The sequence below is a fragment of the Bactrocera latifrons genome, unplaced genomic scaffold (genome assembly GCF_001853355.1).
Source record: "Bactrocera latifrons isolate USDA-ARS-PBARC rearing strain unplaced genomic scaffold, ASM185335v1 scaffold_218, whole genome shotgun sequence".
NCBI classification, from domain to species: domain Eukaryota; kingdom Metazoa; phylum Arthropoda; class Insecta; order Diptera; family Tephritidae; genus Bactrocera; species Bactrocera latifrons.
In genome coordinates, this window is record NW_017535719.1 from 58,697 (window position 1) to 75,732 (window position 17,036).

At 37.3% G+C, this 17,036-nt stretch overlaps 1 protein-coding gene and 1 long non-coding RNA gene across 2 annotated transcripts in view; one reads left to right on the forward strand and one right to left on the reverse strand.

The window, feature by feature from the left end:
• LOC108968479 overlaps positions 1 to 17,036 on the forward strand; it is a 197,517-nt gene that overhangs the window by 39,031 nt on the left and 141,450 nt on the right.
• LOC108968480 lies at positions 1,872 to 3,357 on the reverse strand. Its single transcript, XR_001993334.1, has 3 exons — positions 3,296 to 3,357; positions 2,049 to 2,217; positions 1,872 to 1,959 (listed from the first exon to the last, which is right to left on the reverse strand). It is a non-coding gene; the product is annotated as an uncharacterized LOC108968480 (long non-coding RNA).

A 17,036-nucleotide genomic window follows, 5' to 3' on the forward strand; every position in this document is an offset into this window, starting at 1 on the left:
TTTTATAATTTTTAGACCTTATAATGGCTTCCGATGAGGCTTCTAAAGAGTTATTTCTGTTTCTCAATAAATACGCACATTTTTCGCACTTTAGCCTACAGAAAACCTTCTGGTATATGGCATATCCCGTGTAGTAGCGATAAACCTGCATCTTGGCTGCTTTTTCAGTCTCAGCAAAGTGCTCATCTGGAATACATATTTATTTCACGGCAAGTTGCTCAGACGATTTTAAATTTTCGTCGTCTTCTTGGCCAATATTCCAGTCAAGGTTTATATCGTCGTCTTCTTTGTAATTGCAACAATATATTGCTCGTGTGCGGATGGATGATTATTACATCCTAAATTTTATAAAAAAAAAAAAGGTTTCCAAGCCATCTTGGTTCATCCTCCCTAAGAGTATAAATGATATATTCGCATATTCATTGAATATATCGCCGCTCAATGCGATCATTGCATTTATGGTTGATACAAATGAATCGATTCACCATATTTGGTTCATAGGCTTTTTTTTATGTTTTTTATGTACAGAATGTGATCTTTTAATCTATTGATTTTATCATTACAATCTTTTTATATTGACCGTCTTCGCAGATTTGGATTGTAAAGCGTCTTACAATCCAATTCGTCGAACAGATCATTCATCCGTTTCATCAGCAGTTAGGTTGCTTTGGCGCATTTTTTTAAATGCTCATCGGAGCCCAACAAATTTTCTTTTATGGGAATCTCAATTGCCGCGGCGACCGAATTGCTAAATACTTGTGTAGCTCTTGACACTGACATTTTTTTCAAGTAATGCGGAGTACACATGCGAATAGGTTAATTTTGGGCACATTTTAAAATTAACATTTGTCTGGTCTATGGCATATACTTTTCGCACAACTTTAAAAGTTGTTAGCCCATCTTAGCGCCTAATAGTTGCCTTAGTTTGGAATTTTGTTCACCTTGGTTTCACACTATTGACTTGATTTCAAGTCCGAAATCTTCCAAGGTATTTATATTGCTCTTGAGCAAATTCAACAAATTCGCGTTTTTAACACTATCTTTTGCTACGTAATAGGAAATCACATATTTCCATTTTGCGACTAAGCCTTTTAACATGAAAAAGCAGCAAACTTATGGCCGACCACGCTTTCCCGGTGACCTTCTCCATTATCAAAGAAGCCGTCAATCACATCTCGTACTTTGTTATACGTCAGATCTTTTTCGATTGAAAATTCGTCGAGAATTAATTGGCATATGCGTTCTTCATTTCTTGAACATTTTCTTTAAATTGTTCAAGACTTTCTCGTCAATACCGGGGCCATCGGACGCCAACGCAAAAGTGTTTTTATGTGGAGCAATGCAGATCCCAAGTCGTCGCGCATAAAATTATAGGTCTTAGTCGACATATAATTAATGTTTAAAGCCATTGCTTTCTCCTATTCGTCGTAGAAGTTTTTTTTTCTTTAAAATCATCTTTGCGAATGTTATCGCATGTTCATTTGCATTGCCTGTTATTATGACGTTTTTTTCCAGAGCTTGACATTTTTTTGTGACAGGAAAACTTTCCTTTTTAGCTCTTTAACTTTTTTATTTGAATCAAAGAATTGCTTTGAAAACCTCTAGCGGGAAGGGTGGAATATTTGTCGAATGATATGTCATTTGATTTCCCATCTCTTCAAATGACATATCATTATTTTGTGTATACTCGGTTTTTAAAACATCATATGTGTGTACAACCGGCATAACTGTGGCGATTGCTGACTAGTTTCGTCAGCTTCAAAATTTAAATTTAGCACAGGAAGAGCTTCATTTAAAATGCGTCTTGACGATACATCTTTATTCTGAAAATGTCTTTCACATATACATATATAAATTTTTTTCCAGTGGTAAGTGAAGATTGCAGGACTTTACCCAAATTTGCTAACGCAGCAACTTTTGTACGGACGCACCGGTTGAAATAATTGGGTTGGGCCTCATCTAAAAACATTGTAAATAAATATGAAGATAAATATAAAATATATAATAAATACTAAATTTCAATTCTTTATATACATATATCTTCTGACCGTGTGTTTGTAATTGAACTTTTCCTTAACGGCTGGACCGATTTTGATGAAATTTCTGTAGACCAATAGCAAGCTTTCATAATGTGGACAGGGTTGTTCGTTCTTAAGTAATAAAATGGGTAATTCAGTACATCTTTGGGTAGACATCACATTTTTTCATACCTGCGAACTATTGGAGAGAGCAACAATACATAACAAGCTTCGTCAAGACTTTTACGGATACTTTGTTAGATTATGGGCGAAATACGCAAATGCATTCATAACAAACCAAACGCCATATTTAAACGGTAACGATGAGTATATATATTTCAAACTTATCTTTCCAAAAAAATATTAAAATTGCTAAATATTGGGAATAGTGAGATAGAATTGCGGCCAAATGCACAGTGCAATGAATTRAAACTGGCTCAGTAATCATCCGCTGAATAGCATACCACGGGCATCCCAAAAGACTGATGCCATAAACGTGATAGCCAATTTTTTGTCTTGCCACGCAAGAGAACCGTTTCATAGTACTCAGTCCAGTAGGCTGACTGTCGATTCGACTCGATTGGTTTCACTGATGCACAGCCCAAATTCAACAGTATTTGCCCCCAAAAACCAATGCTTTCTAACGCACGAAATGCTTTTTGAGTAATTTTTTTTGTAAACTAACACAACTAGATTCACAAAAAATGCCATATCTCCTTAACTAATAGTTATAATCTAAATAATAGTGATTTCTAAAGATGATATTAGGTGTACTACCTATGTATCAGCCACAGTAAAACGTGGACGGGTCCTCTAGTGTTTCTGTAAGAATATTAAATATTATATGCACCCACAGACAGTTAAATTAAACAYACACACGCACCAGAGAATGACTTTACTTGTGTGTGCACCCGCAACCCGCCCAAAGGACAAAATAATTTAGATGCCTTCTCACCAAACGAATATTATATTTTTTGCCACTGCCATTCGTCGTAAGTGAAATACTTTTAATAGGTTTATAGTTACATTTTTTTACTCACATTTAAATCTGTTGCAGATAGTTGGGTGCTTTGCGATTATAAACCCCTTGCTTTGATGTCTTTTGTAAAGGTCACAGACTTGAACGCTCACAAAACGCTTATTTRTATGTGTAAATGCTGGCTGGGCAAATTATCAAAGCACACACACGCCCTTGTATGTGCACCCGCAACCAAATTACCAAAACACACACACGCACTTAAATAAACACCCCCAACATAAAAACGAACTGCACTTACCCAGATGCAATGTAGGTACTGCATTCCTATTAAGATTTTTTGGGCCAATTGCATCTTCTTCAAAATGTTTTTACAAATGAATGAGTTGGTGGCTGGAACGTGGTCAGTGAGAGAAATTTTTAGATTCTCCTTCTACTTTTGAACCAGCTCCCATTCATTTCGGAAACTAAGTAGTCGTAGTACCCCACCGTTGGTGCTTTCACACCCGCGCACGCGACACTTATGAATTTTCGGTATATAGAGGTGTAATAATTCTTAAAAATAACCCGATTAAAAAAATTCCGTTAGCACTTTACAAAATCACAAACTTTATGAAAATTGGCGCAATTATTTATTGGCACTTCAATTTTATATAAGGTTTAAAACATATTTACATATGAATGCATAATATATTTTATTTGGCGCAATTATCGACACTTGTCAGTTTTCTCAATATATTAGTAGGAGAAAGAAGGATGGATACTTTCTTTTGCGAGTAGAGATCAATACAAATAATATGCAAGAAGAAGTTTTTTACTTAATATGTAAATATTTATTTGATTTTGGAGCAATTATTGACACTTGCCTTAACACACAAAATTGGGCCAAAACGAAACAAAGAAATACATAATTAYTTTTGCATGTCAATGTGCCGAAATGCCGAGGCATACATTGCACATACATACAATCAATTCCTTTGTTGAAAGCAAAAATTGAATTATGAGAAATAGAAATGCCGACGGCAAAACAAAATTCCTTACATTCGTACATTGCGTATGAAAGGAATTCCCTGCTTGATAGCTAACATTAATCATGAAAATATCATAATGGTGTTAGGTGAATTATATATTTAAAATGATTTATTRAAAAATAAGATTGAATTAACATAAAATAATTTGAAAAATAATAAATAAAAGTTCTACATACATATTTCCATATATATTGGAACTTATTTCCTGTGGAATATTAGAGATATTATTTTTCTTCAATATTCTCTGTTTGGGAGTATCATCATGGGCATGAATACATATATTTATGTCTCTTCATATTCTTGGGTATGTGAGATAGAGGACACAATAAAAAATGTCCTTATGCTCTCTGTGTGAGAGTGTGTTTTTTACGCTGTTAAAAGTGGAATATCAAAGAACTTATTTTTCTTCAATATTCTCTGCTTGGGCATATATGCTATATCATTATATGCCGAAAATACATGTATTTATTTCTCTTCATATTCTCTGTTTGAGTATGTGAGTGCACTGTCAAAAATGATAAATGCATCTATTCCACCCTATATAATCTGCAAGGCTCATTGGTGTACAGTTATTACTACTTTTTTGTTGCACATGTCCCTATTTTACAAACAGACATATAATTGCCGCTTTTACGGAGTTTCTTCTGTTCTAAACTTAAGCTATGAAGACAGATGAAAAACTAACAATCAGGATTACGTGACGAGTTGAAATCCGAGTGACTGTTTGTCTGTCCATTTGTCCGTGTAAGCTGTAACTTGAGCAAAAATTAACCTACCTTGATGAAGATTAATACACATTTTCCATGATTCAAAAGTATGACGGAGGTCGTAGATGGGCGTAATCATACCACTGCTACGCCCACAAAATGCTATAACTTCTTCTTTTTCTTAATTAGCGTAGTCACCGCTTACCTGATTATAGTCGAGTTAACAACAGCGCGCCAGTCGTTTCTTCTTTTCGCTACGTGGCGCCAGTTATATATTCCATGTGAAGCCAGGTCCTTCTCCAATTGGTCCTTCCAACGGAGTAGAGGTCTTCCTCTTCCTCTGCTTCCCCCCGCGGGTACTGCGTCGAATACTTTCAGATCTGGAGTGTTTTCGTCCATCCGGACAACATGACCTAGCCAGCGTAGCCGCTGTCTTTTAATTCGCTGAACTATGTCAATGTCGTCCTATATCTCGTACAGCTCRTCGTTTCATCAAATGCGATATTCGCCGTGGCTAACGCGCAAAGGACCATAAATCTTTCGCAGAACTTTTCTCTCGAAAACTCGCAATGCCGACTCATCCGTTGTTGACATCGTCCAAGCCTCTGCACTATATATCAGGACGGGAATTGCCTACTCAATCCAAAGTAGCTCCTGTTGGCAAGAGTTATCCTGCGTTGGATTTCCAGGGTGATATTGTTGGTGGCTTTTACGCTGGCTCCAAAATAGACGAAATTATCTACAAATTCAAAGCTATGACTGTCAACAGTGACGTGAGTGCCAAGTTACGAGGGCGACGACTGTTTGTTTGATGACAGGAGATATTTCGTCTTGTTCTCGTCCACTGCCAGACCCATTTGCGTTGCTTCCTTGTCCAGTCTGGAAAAAGCAGAACTAACGGCGCGGGTGTTGAGGCCGATGATATCAATATCATCGATATACGCCAGCACTGTATACTCTTATAGAAGATGATACCTTCTATATTTAGTTCTGCAGCTCGAACTATTTTTTCCAGTAGCAGGTTAAAAAAGTCGCACGATAAGGAATCGCCTTGTCTGAAACCTCGTTTGGTATCGAACGGCTCGGAGAGGTCTTTCCCGATTCTGACGGAGCTTTTGGTGCTGCTCAACGTCAGCTTACAAAGCCGTATAAGTTTTGCAGAGAAACCAAATTCAGACATCGCGGCATAAAGGCAGCTCCTTTTCGTGCTATCGAAACCAGCTTTGAAATCGTCGAAGAGGTGGTGAGTGTCGATTCCCTTTCACGGGTCTTCTCGAGGATTTGGCGCACTGTGAATATCTGGTCGTGTTTGATTTTCCAGGTCTGAAGCCACACTGATAAGGTCCAATCAGGTTGCTGATGGTGGGCTTTAATCTTTCACACAATACGCTCGATAGAACCTTATACGCAATGTTGAGGAGATTTATCCCACGGTAGTTGGCGCAGATTGTGGGGTCTCCTTTTTTGTGGATTGGGCATAGCACATTTAAATTCCAATCGTTGGGCATGCTTTCGTCCCACCATATTTTACAAAGAARCTGATGTATGCTCCTTATCAGTTCTTCGCCGCCGTGTTTGAATAGCTCGGCCGGCAATCCTTCGGCCCCCGCCGCTTTGTTGTTCTTCAGGCGGGTAATTGCTATTCGAACTTCTTCCTGGTCGGGCAATGGAACGTCTGCTCCATCGTCGTCGATTTGGGCATCGGGTTCACCTCTCCTGGCGTTGTGCGTTCACTGCCATTCAGCAGGCTAGAGAAGTGTTCCCTCCATAATTTAAGTAAGATCTGAGCATCGGTGACTAGATCACCTTTGGGGGTTCTACAAGAGAATGCTCTGGTCGATGTTAAAACCTCGGAGCGAACGCATATCTAAAACACTGGTCTATCTGGTTGGTGGTTTTTCGATCTGGAGACAGCCAGGTAGCTTGATGTATCTTCTTATGCTGGAATGTAGTACTACAGATAACCATACTTTGGGCCAAGGCGAAGTCGATTAGCCTCAACCCATTTGGGGATGTTTCCTCGTGGAGGCTGAATTTACCGACAGTAGTGCCGAAGATACCTTCTTTGCCCACCCTGGTGTTAAAGTCGCCAATCACGATTTTGACATCATGGAGGGGGCAGCTCTTTGGTCACATCGTACTTCTCTTCCGTCGGGGCGTGGGCGCAAATCAGCGATATGTTGAAGAACCTCGCTTTGATGCGGATTGTGGTAGACGTTCATTCACCGGAGTGAATGATAGTACTCGGCGACGGAGTCTCTCTCCCACCACGAATCCCACACCAAACTTGCGCTCCTTTATATGGCCACTGTAGTAAATGCCAAAAGGACCTACTCGTCCCTGTCCTTGTCCCGTCCATAGCATTTCTTGGACGGCGGTGATGTCAGCTTTCATTTTTACGAAGACATCAACCAGCTGGGCAGCGGCACGTTCCCAATTAAGGGACCGGAAGTTTAGGTGCATGCCCTCAATTCGTAGTCCTTATTTCGTTTTCCATGGCCGTCATCAAAAGTGGGGTCTCTCATCCGATGCTGTTGCTGCGTTTCCATTAGGGGTGTTTTTTTTTACGTGGCGGGTCCCAAACCCAGCGCACGACCCTATGCAGGGGATGTTTCGCCTTCTCACTTTAGCTCGCCTTCAAACGGATGTTCTTAGGCTACCCAGAGGATACTTGGTCAAAGACGGAAAGTCGTAAGCTGCTTGAGTCATATGTAGAAGAATCGTTTCTGGCCACTCCCAAGTGAATATCGGCCAGCGATACTTTCCTCACTTGCGCGAACTTCTACACATGACTCCATCCTCCAAGTGCCATAACTAAGCATCGAACTGTATTTTGGTACAGAGGATCGGAGTAGCAAGGAGAGCTGAAAATTTTGAAAAACCGGGCGTGGTCCCGTCCATTTGATAGGTATAATGTACATATCTCCTTGACCTCTTAAGCTATAATATCCAAATTTGCTTAGTATAATTAGAAACGATTAAAAGCGCTATAAATCAATAACTTAATACGCCAAAACTGTTAAAGTTTACCACCGAGATGGTGTGAGAGAGCTTTATACGGCTGATGTAACACTTGGAAGACGGCGGTGGCATTGTTCACCTTTAGGTAAATTATCAATCGTTGGTATAGTTGTACAATAGTATGTCTGTTTGTCAGAAATAGGATCCTACTCTCAAAAAATGTAAAAACTTCATATAAAAAAACGCTTAAGAAATGGTCAAAAAAATTTTCTGCGGTATATCTTCTATCTTATCTTATATTTTCTTGTGCTGGTATGCAGCTCTAAAGAAATCTAGTACTATTTTTTTTTTTTTTTCAGTAAAATGCGAATATAGCAACGCTGATTTGGTGAAGAAACATGAAATCAACAACATGCAATTCAAAGTAATCCTTAAAATCATCCTAAAATAGTTCAAACCATTATTATAAAATGTAGTTCATTTTAAAATATTGTACAAAACCGATTGGTATACACATTCCTTAAATCGGAATGAAAGTATTTATATACTTACAAACATAAGTATTGTGGGCACACAGATAAGACTTATCATATCTGGCAGCACGGTTTGTCATTTATTTTATTATTTCATTATCTTTATATCCTTCTTGGAAATTTACAGTTTTAACTGAGTTGTAAATTTTTAATTTTAAGAAGCGTCACTTCTTGTACAGACGCCAACAAGTTAAGAAGTCTTTTGAGTTATCTCAATAAATAATCGTTTAAATATTAAATGTGGTGTTTTATTACCGCCACAATATATTTTCTTTGTTTATTTTCTCTAACTCTTCTAATGTGGATCATTCACAATGCGTAACCAACTGTCAAAATTACTTGACTTCAAGAAATAATGAATTATTTTTCTTGAGCAATTATTTACGAGCGGATATTGAGATAATTTAGGTGAATTTCAATATGACGCGCACTGGAAATATTTTTTTCTAACAAAATTCTAAAAAGGGCCCCAACTCTCCTGTCACTGGAAATGTGAGAACCGCTCACCTACCGAACTTTGACAGTTGACTGGATTGGGTAGGTTTTGCCGTTTTGCAATTGGAATGGTTGGAAAGGCCAGATTGAAAATATTCCAAGAATATATGTGAACGGATTAATTTGTTGCTAATAAAAATTCAAAACAATGAAAATCAAAGAAAATGCGAATGAAACGTTTTGTAATTTAATGCATAATACAATTAGTTTTCAATTACAAAGGATTAAAAAGATGTATTAATTGGGAACCAACAGGCTTAGTTCACCTTWTTAAGTATTGAAAGATCAAAAGTTAATTGTTTTAGTATACCATAAAATTATAAAAAAGTATTTAAGTAATTTCGCCAATATTAAAAGTCCAATATATAATAATTTGCAATCGTAATAAATGGAAAATGAATAAGTTGGGCATCCCATTATCCCTGATAACAACTGATCAATTCTGTGTTCATTCATTTGATGTAACATGAACAATCTGTTCTTCTACCAGAAAGCTATCAATACTCGGTTATGAGCAAAAATGTATTACTTTGTGCAGTTCTCTAGTTTGTAATGTTATAAAAAACGCTTATTTTGAGGCGCTCTCACACTGGAATGATTTGGGCATCAAATTATCCCTGGTTGGGGACTTCGTTTGGTGCGACCAATATCATAATTAATTACGCAATAATTTCATGCCAACTTTTAAGTAATTTCGACGCATAATAAAACTGACATCTGTTCTGTTGAAAGTGAATTTTACACGACCTTTGCAAAAGCTATGGTCTTTTTTTGTTTTTTTTTTTCACTCTACATATTCAAGGCCAGATTTACCATAGCGTAGGCTCATTATTGTCATTYTCTGAAGCAAGCCATTATTTTTTGCAAATTTATTTTATTGTTAATTCCAATATTGAAATTGAACGTCGTTACCTTAACGCTTCAGGTGTAAGAAGAGAGTTGCTATGATGCTTTACAATGTCCAACTTCATTTTGACGAAGAGAGAATGGATATCATTTTAATGTCAAAATGATAAATCTATTGCATTGTGAGTGAAAATAATATCAAATCTATTGGGAGATATTCTATTTTATGTATATTTCGCTTCATTGTAGGATTTGAAACAAATAAAACGATTAGCGCAATGAATTATTATTCATATCGTTTGATGATCCGCCAAAATGAGTCATATTTTGCACTGTAGATGTTCCATTGGTATGCTGTAGAGATGTATGCAAAAATTACGTACCGAGGAATATATTCATTTGCGTGATGCGATTAACAAAGATGAAAATGTGAACGATCTTCCACAAAAAACGAACGATAAAACAAAAATTGAAAACACTCATGGATTTTATCATCAAAACTCATGTTTTTGGTGAGGTGTKTTGTTGGATGAACTTTGTGGAGTGGCAGAAATGCGATTGCCTCGTGCTCATATTTTGATTTGGTTAGTGAATAAAATAACACCGGATGATTGATATCATTTCGGCAACTCTCGATGCAATGAGAGTTTAATGTTCATGCGCCACACATGGTTGATGGGAAGTGTGTTCATCCGAGCAATGTAGAATGTTTCTATTTGTGTTTGTTACTGTTCGGGGACCAACATCATTCCAACAATTGATAACAGTTAATGGACAATTGTATGCAACATATTGGGAAGCATGTTAACGTTCGARTTTTTCGGAGGATTTGTTGGAATGCTAGTCTTGCCGATGCATCAGTTTCTTCTCACGCACAACAAATACTAAAACTATTTTCTATCAATGGAATTGTGGACAACTTATCACGAACATATGGCAGAAATCCTTTAATGGATTTCACGCCGTAAACCTATATTGAGGCATTGGTTATGATTGAAAATGTATGCTTTTCTATATCAAACAAGACATTGGCCCTATGGGACTTAACATCGAATAATCGACATGCGTGATCTTTTCAATCAGGAATTACAAAGTGAACATCAGAATGACCGCAATAAGTTGAATTCTTATCTTCACTTAAATGATCAGTAGAAAGTAGTGTAAGGGTCCATTATACAAGCTGTTTACAGTGGGAATGGTGGATTTTATTTTTGATACATAAAATTCCACTGGCATTAGCTTCTTTTGGTATCGCAGCCACTTTGTTGGATGGTGGTCGTACCTTTCATTCTGCACTGAAGATACCTTTGAATATGGAAATTAATGACCTACATGGAATGTATCAAAAATGTCTGTAACTGCAAAAGCATACAGCACTGCAGTATTATTGTTATGGATGACTACACCATGACTCATAAAAAGAAGAAGCTTTGGTAAGAAAGATATACGAGGAAATCCAGCTTCGTTTGGTGGTGCTTTAACATTGCTAGCACGTGATTTTAGGCAAAAGTTGCCTGTTATTCCACGGCCTACGCCTGCTGATAAGATAAACGCTTCCTTAAAAAGTTCATATTTGTGGAGACACGTCAAAAGATTTAAACTTACAACAAATGTTCGAGCTCAACTTCAAAACGGTGAATCAGCTGATGAGTTTTCCAGACAATGGTTGCAAATTGGAAATGGTGCAATGCCAGCTGACGACACCGGATTAATAACGCTACGAACGAGTTTTTGCCATATCACTCAATCAAGAAGAATTGATTGAAAGTGCTTTTCCAAACATGGCATTGCAATTTAAAAGAAAAAAAGCGAAAGAGATATTTTGGTAGCATATAATAAAGATATTAACAATTTAAATTCTTTTTATACCAGGTGATGTGGTTTCGTATAAATCTTTGGATACTTTGACGAATTAAGAAGATGTGGTGAATTATTCTATCAAATTTCTGAATTCGCTTGATTTGCCGGAATTACCACTGCATAATCTTCAATTGAAAGTCGGAGTAACAATTATGATGCTTCATAATATAAGTCAACCACGGCTTTATATTGGAACAAGATTAGCTGTTAAAAAGTTAATGGAAAATTTTTATCGGGAAATTTAAAGGTGAAGACGTACTTATTCCCCAGAGTTTTTCTTGCATGACCAACTTTATGTTGCTTGCTCACGGGTTGGCAAGCCATCGGTTTTATTTATTTATACCGAGAACAAAAAAACTAAAAACGTTGTTTAACATAAAGGGTTGAACTAGTGATAAAATCTTTCAATAAACAAATTATATTGCAAAAGTAGTAATTTTATTTCATAACGCGGGCAGCGTTCAGCTAGTGATGTATTAAAATTTGATGTGCTTATGTTTGCAACTTCTCATCAGGGCTTAAGTCGTATTTAAATTCCTCCAATATTATTATCCCTAAATATTGGATCCAACCAAACCATTTCTAAGCGGGAATGCAATTTCCTGCAATGAGGAGACTTTCTGCAGAAGTACCTCGACTGCAAGAGATCTATTTATATTTCAGCGCTAGGCATTATGGAGCGCCAACTTGATTATATAAGACAACCTGAATTTTATAAATAGTTACCTCCTCAGTCGGAACTGGAAATTGAATAATTTCAATTGAAATTTATTCATTTTTTCGGGATATGAATTCAGAAGATTTTTAATTGGCATCTTTAGACTTCTAGACGGTGAGGCTGTTTTAATTGTGCTATCAAACGAAAAAGAATTACTTGAAGTTACAATGGTTTCTTTCAATGGTAGAAACATTTTCAGTGATTTTAATCTATTTTGTCAAATGAAGGGCTTTTAAGAAGAGAACTTTTCAAATAGAAAAATGTCAACCTGAATCGTTTGTGTCTCATTACAAGGTGCCTTCCAAAGTAAATGGGTCTTAAAAAAACAGAATACATGTTTTTTCGGCAAAATCAACTCCCAGGTAGAATACCGCATTAACGTTTTGGCCGGGTGGAACAAATTCTTTGTGGACATTACCCTTGTAGTACTACAAATAACCTTATATTTATATTTTTAATAATAAATAAATAAAAAAATATGTAACAGTTTGGTAGAAACATTATTTCATCAGTGTAAATCGGAGTTTCGAATTTTCAAGAATGGAAGCGAGCGAACCACTTTTATGCTACATGAACTGATACAGTACCGTCTCCGTAAACTTCGAAAATTTCATTGGTGGTTTGCGTCGCACTCTTCTCTTTTTTACACAAAAATTTCAAAATATTTCGAGTTTCTTCAATATTTCCACAGCTGTGACTTCCCCGAATTTAATTAAAATCTCAACTTTCCAATACGACCCGTGGTTACGTCTATGTGCGTTAGAATCTGCTATTTTTAGCGATGGTCCTGTGCGAATTTCATGACATTTTATCTATTGGAGGTGAAGTTATTGTATGTTTTAAGTGTCAGTAAGTTTGTGTTATCGATGCAAAAATGAGCCTTCAATTGATGAATACCTGATACGGCACCGTGCGACTTTTTCCTTTTCATTTGCCCATGAAAGGAAAGCGTTATGTAAACGTAGAGGCAGGGTTTTCATTAATACTCCGTTTTAGCAAAATTTCTAGAATTATTGCTATGCTATCGCACTTTGTCGGGAGCCACAGCAGAACCATAGCATAAGCTTAGTATCCAGCTCTCAAGAAATGTATAAACTTCATATAAAAAAACGCTTAAGAAACGGTCAAGAAACTTTCCTGCGATAAATTTACTTGTGCTAGTATGCAGCTCTAAAGTAATCTAGTACTAATTTTTAATACTTTTTTTCAATAAAATGCGAATATGGCAAACCTGGTTTTGCGAAGAAACATCAAATCAACAATTGTTTCTTGAACGAAATTCAAAAAAATCATTAAATTCATCATAAATTAGTTAAATTCATTAAAATGAAGTATATTTCATTTGCCTCCGCCTCCGCAGATCCTACAGGAGATCTAGGCGCAGAGGAGAAGCCCAAGAAGCCGAGCAATACAATGCAGCAAAAAAGGAGCTGAAGCACGACATCGACGACAGTAAAAAGAGTAAATGGGAGGAACTACGGGAGGATGTAAACAGAACCCCCTGGGGGCTAGGGTATAAAATAGTAATGAAAAAACTCGGTGCTCGAGCAAAGCCACCTGACGTAACCGCTGCCAAAATGGATCACATCGTGAACGCACTATTCCTCACACACGAAATAAGGGCCAGGGATCCAGAACAAATTCTAAGTACTGCGCAAATCCCCCAGTTCACCCTTGAAGAACTGCAAGGAGCCACTGGTAAGCTCAAGGCCAACAAATCACCCGACCCGGACGGGATCCCAGCAGAAGTCCTCAACATAATCGCAGCAGAGCGTCCAGAAGGAAAAAACAACGGCTGGTGCTAATCAGTAAGGGAAAGGAGACCCTAACTCGCCATCGGCATACCGTCCATTATGTATGCTTGACACAGCGGGAAAGCTGTACGAAAGCCTACTTAAACCCAGACTCGAAGCGGCTATCAACGAAGCTGGAGGACTGTCCCATAGACAACGCGGCTTTAGACCCGGCAGATCAACCATAGGAGCTATAAAGTGCGTCATAGAAAGCGTAGATGCCGCGCAGCGGAGATGGCATAAATATAAAATAATAGTGTTGCTGGCGACTCTAGACGTCCGAAACGCCTTCAACAGCCCTCGAGAAAAGCTTCAAGGGACCACGACAGATAGCAATCACGTCAGGGGCAGCACAAGGATCCATTTTAGGCCCAGACCTGTGGAACATCAGTTATGATGAAATATTAAAACTAGAAATGCCAGATGAGTCGTATCTAATTGGCTAGGCGGACGACATTGCAGCAGTAATCATAGCAAGTGATACAGAAGAAGCGCGAAGAAAGCTGAACCAGGTCATGATACGGACGCAAGCATGGCTCGACACACACAACCTCCAGCTCGCTACGGAGAAAACAGAGCTACTACTGCTAACAAAAAGACACATACCTCTCGAGATAAGCATGCACACGACTACGGATATTCTTAGGACACAACAGGCAGTAAACTACCTAGGCGTAAGACTGGACCCTAGACTAGACGCGCTTAAAAAGGTAAACCGGCGTAAGGCAATGGCCAGAGTATACCGCACCGCAGCCCTCAGAGTCGCTTCAGCCTACAAAACAGTATCAGGCGACGCAATATTAGTTATGTATATGCTCCAATCGACCTTCTAGCATATGAAATGAAAAAGCTGTGGGAGTTAAAGAAATCACCCACCAATAACAAGAGCACAAAACAACAAATAAGGAAGATACGATAACATCATGGCAACAAAGATGGGAGAACGAAAGTCGCGGCAGATGGACGGCCAGGCTGAWAAAAGATCTAGATTTATGGACAAGCCGTAATGGTGGGCGACGGTTCCTTAGGGAGGGGCTTTTAGTGACCTGCAAGTGGCACATACCGCTGCTTTGACGATAGCACCGATGATGCGGAAGGCATTTTCCACCCCCTCACCCGCAAAAAACAAAGTATCTTTCATTTTGAAATGTTGTATAAAACTTACCAATCATCAACAATATTCCTTAATGAAAACATTTATGTTACTTCACACATACATAATACGCACAAAGTTTATTTGCTTTGTTTATTCTCTCTTGCTCCTCTAATGTGGATCATTCACAATGTGTAACGATCTGTCAAAATTATTTGAGAAATAATGTAGTTTTTTTTTTGAGCAATGAAGCCAGAGCAAGAAATTAAGTGATGTGCTGTACTTTGGCGTAGCGGTAGCAAAACATTGGGACCGGTGGTAGAGCCGAGCTAATGAAAATTTTCATTTGCTACTACTCTGCATGTGTTTGTGGTTTTTCTTTTCTTTTTTTCTGTCATCTATGTATATAAAAGAAAGCGAATTTAACAGATGCCGGTTAAGAAAACCTCCGTTCACGTGAATGGTTTTTGTACAATAGAATTCTTTATTACCAGAATTTCATGGTTTAACCTTAAACTTAACCTAACATCTTAAACATACTTTTGGACCGTGCAAAAAGCTGTATTGAAGCTGAAGGAGACTATTTTGAATAAAATTAATTGATTTCGCCAAAAACACCATTTGTTCTTTTTTTTTTTTAAATCCTGTTTATTGGTTGATTCAGCCCACCTTGTAATTTACTACCAAACTCCACACAGTTCCGAGAAACACAAGACTTTTGCGCCACCAATCTAAAATTTATTCACCTCAATCAAAAACATAGAGCCATGGTCGCTGGAGAGCATCTTAAGAACAACCCTGATCCCACTGACTGCACCTCATTAAATAGTGAAAATATAAAATTTTATTTTTCAACCGCAAAGGTTATGATATTAACTACTAAAAAAGATGTAAATGTGTAAATAAAAACGCCAGAACCAGAAAATTATTTACCAGCGTAAATCAGGTTGGTATCCAGCTCTCAAGTAATTGCTCAAGAAAAAAAATGCATTATTTCTTCCAGCAAGTTTGACAGCTAAACAAAGAAAATAAACTTTTTGCGTATTATGTATGTATGTATGTGTGAAGTAACATAAATACATTAATTTCGATTTAACGAATGTTGTTGATGATTGGTAAGTGATGAAAAATAATTTGAAGAATCACTCAAACCTCATTCATCTGTTGAGTATGCCAGAGCGTAAAATTTGTCATCATACAGTATTTTCCATATCCACACTCAAGGAAGTAATACTAGAAAAAAAAGTGTATAAGGTCTAGTCAAAACAATATTATAATTTTTGCAATAAGTGGAAGATAATATTTAGAATAGGCAAAATGATCCGATCTAGGTAAAATTATACCTCTTTGTTCAAAACCTTGCTGCTATTTTTAAAGTAATTTCATAATGCCACTTTAATAGAACCCTGGGTTTTATTGGCAATAAACTAGAACAGTCAATTTTGACACCTTCTCTTGAGGTGCGTATTTCATTGCATAGACGGCAAACACAGCATATTTGAGGGGCCGCAATGAAATAATTTTGTAATCCCACGTTTAGCATGAGTAAATAAAATTAAGTTATCAATAAGTTCAGTTACTATTTGAAAGAGAGACTGAGCATTTCAGCCAGGTCCGCTAATAAAAAATAAACAAGTTGCATTTGCAAGATTGCATGATGACACAAAATGCAGAAATCCTATACCGAAATATGCCAGGCCATGAGAGCACCCATTGCAGAATCTAGATGACTATTGTGAATTTGGGCACCTTCTGCATTAAATATAATTTATAAAAATATATTTAAAACTTACCTTCCTTAACAATTTAGCGGCGAATTATGTCTTTATGTAAAATGWCAGCTGACATATGGTAGCAATTATATTTTTAATTGTCATTGCACGAAAATAAACATGRATTTTGGTGTGATATATTTTACAGCCATTGTAAATATTTTTGTGTTTTATTGTTGTTTCGTAACACCAGTTGGAAATTTCTAAAATTCGTGCAATACGCACACTCTGCA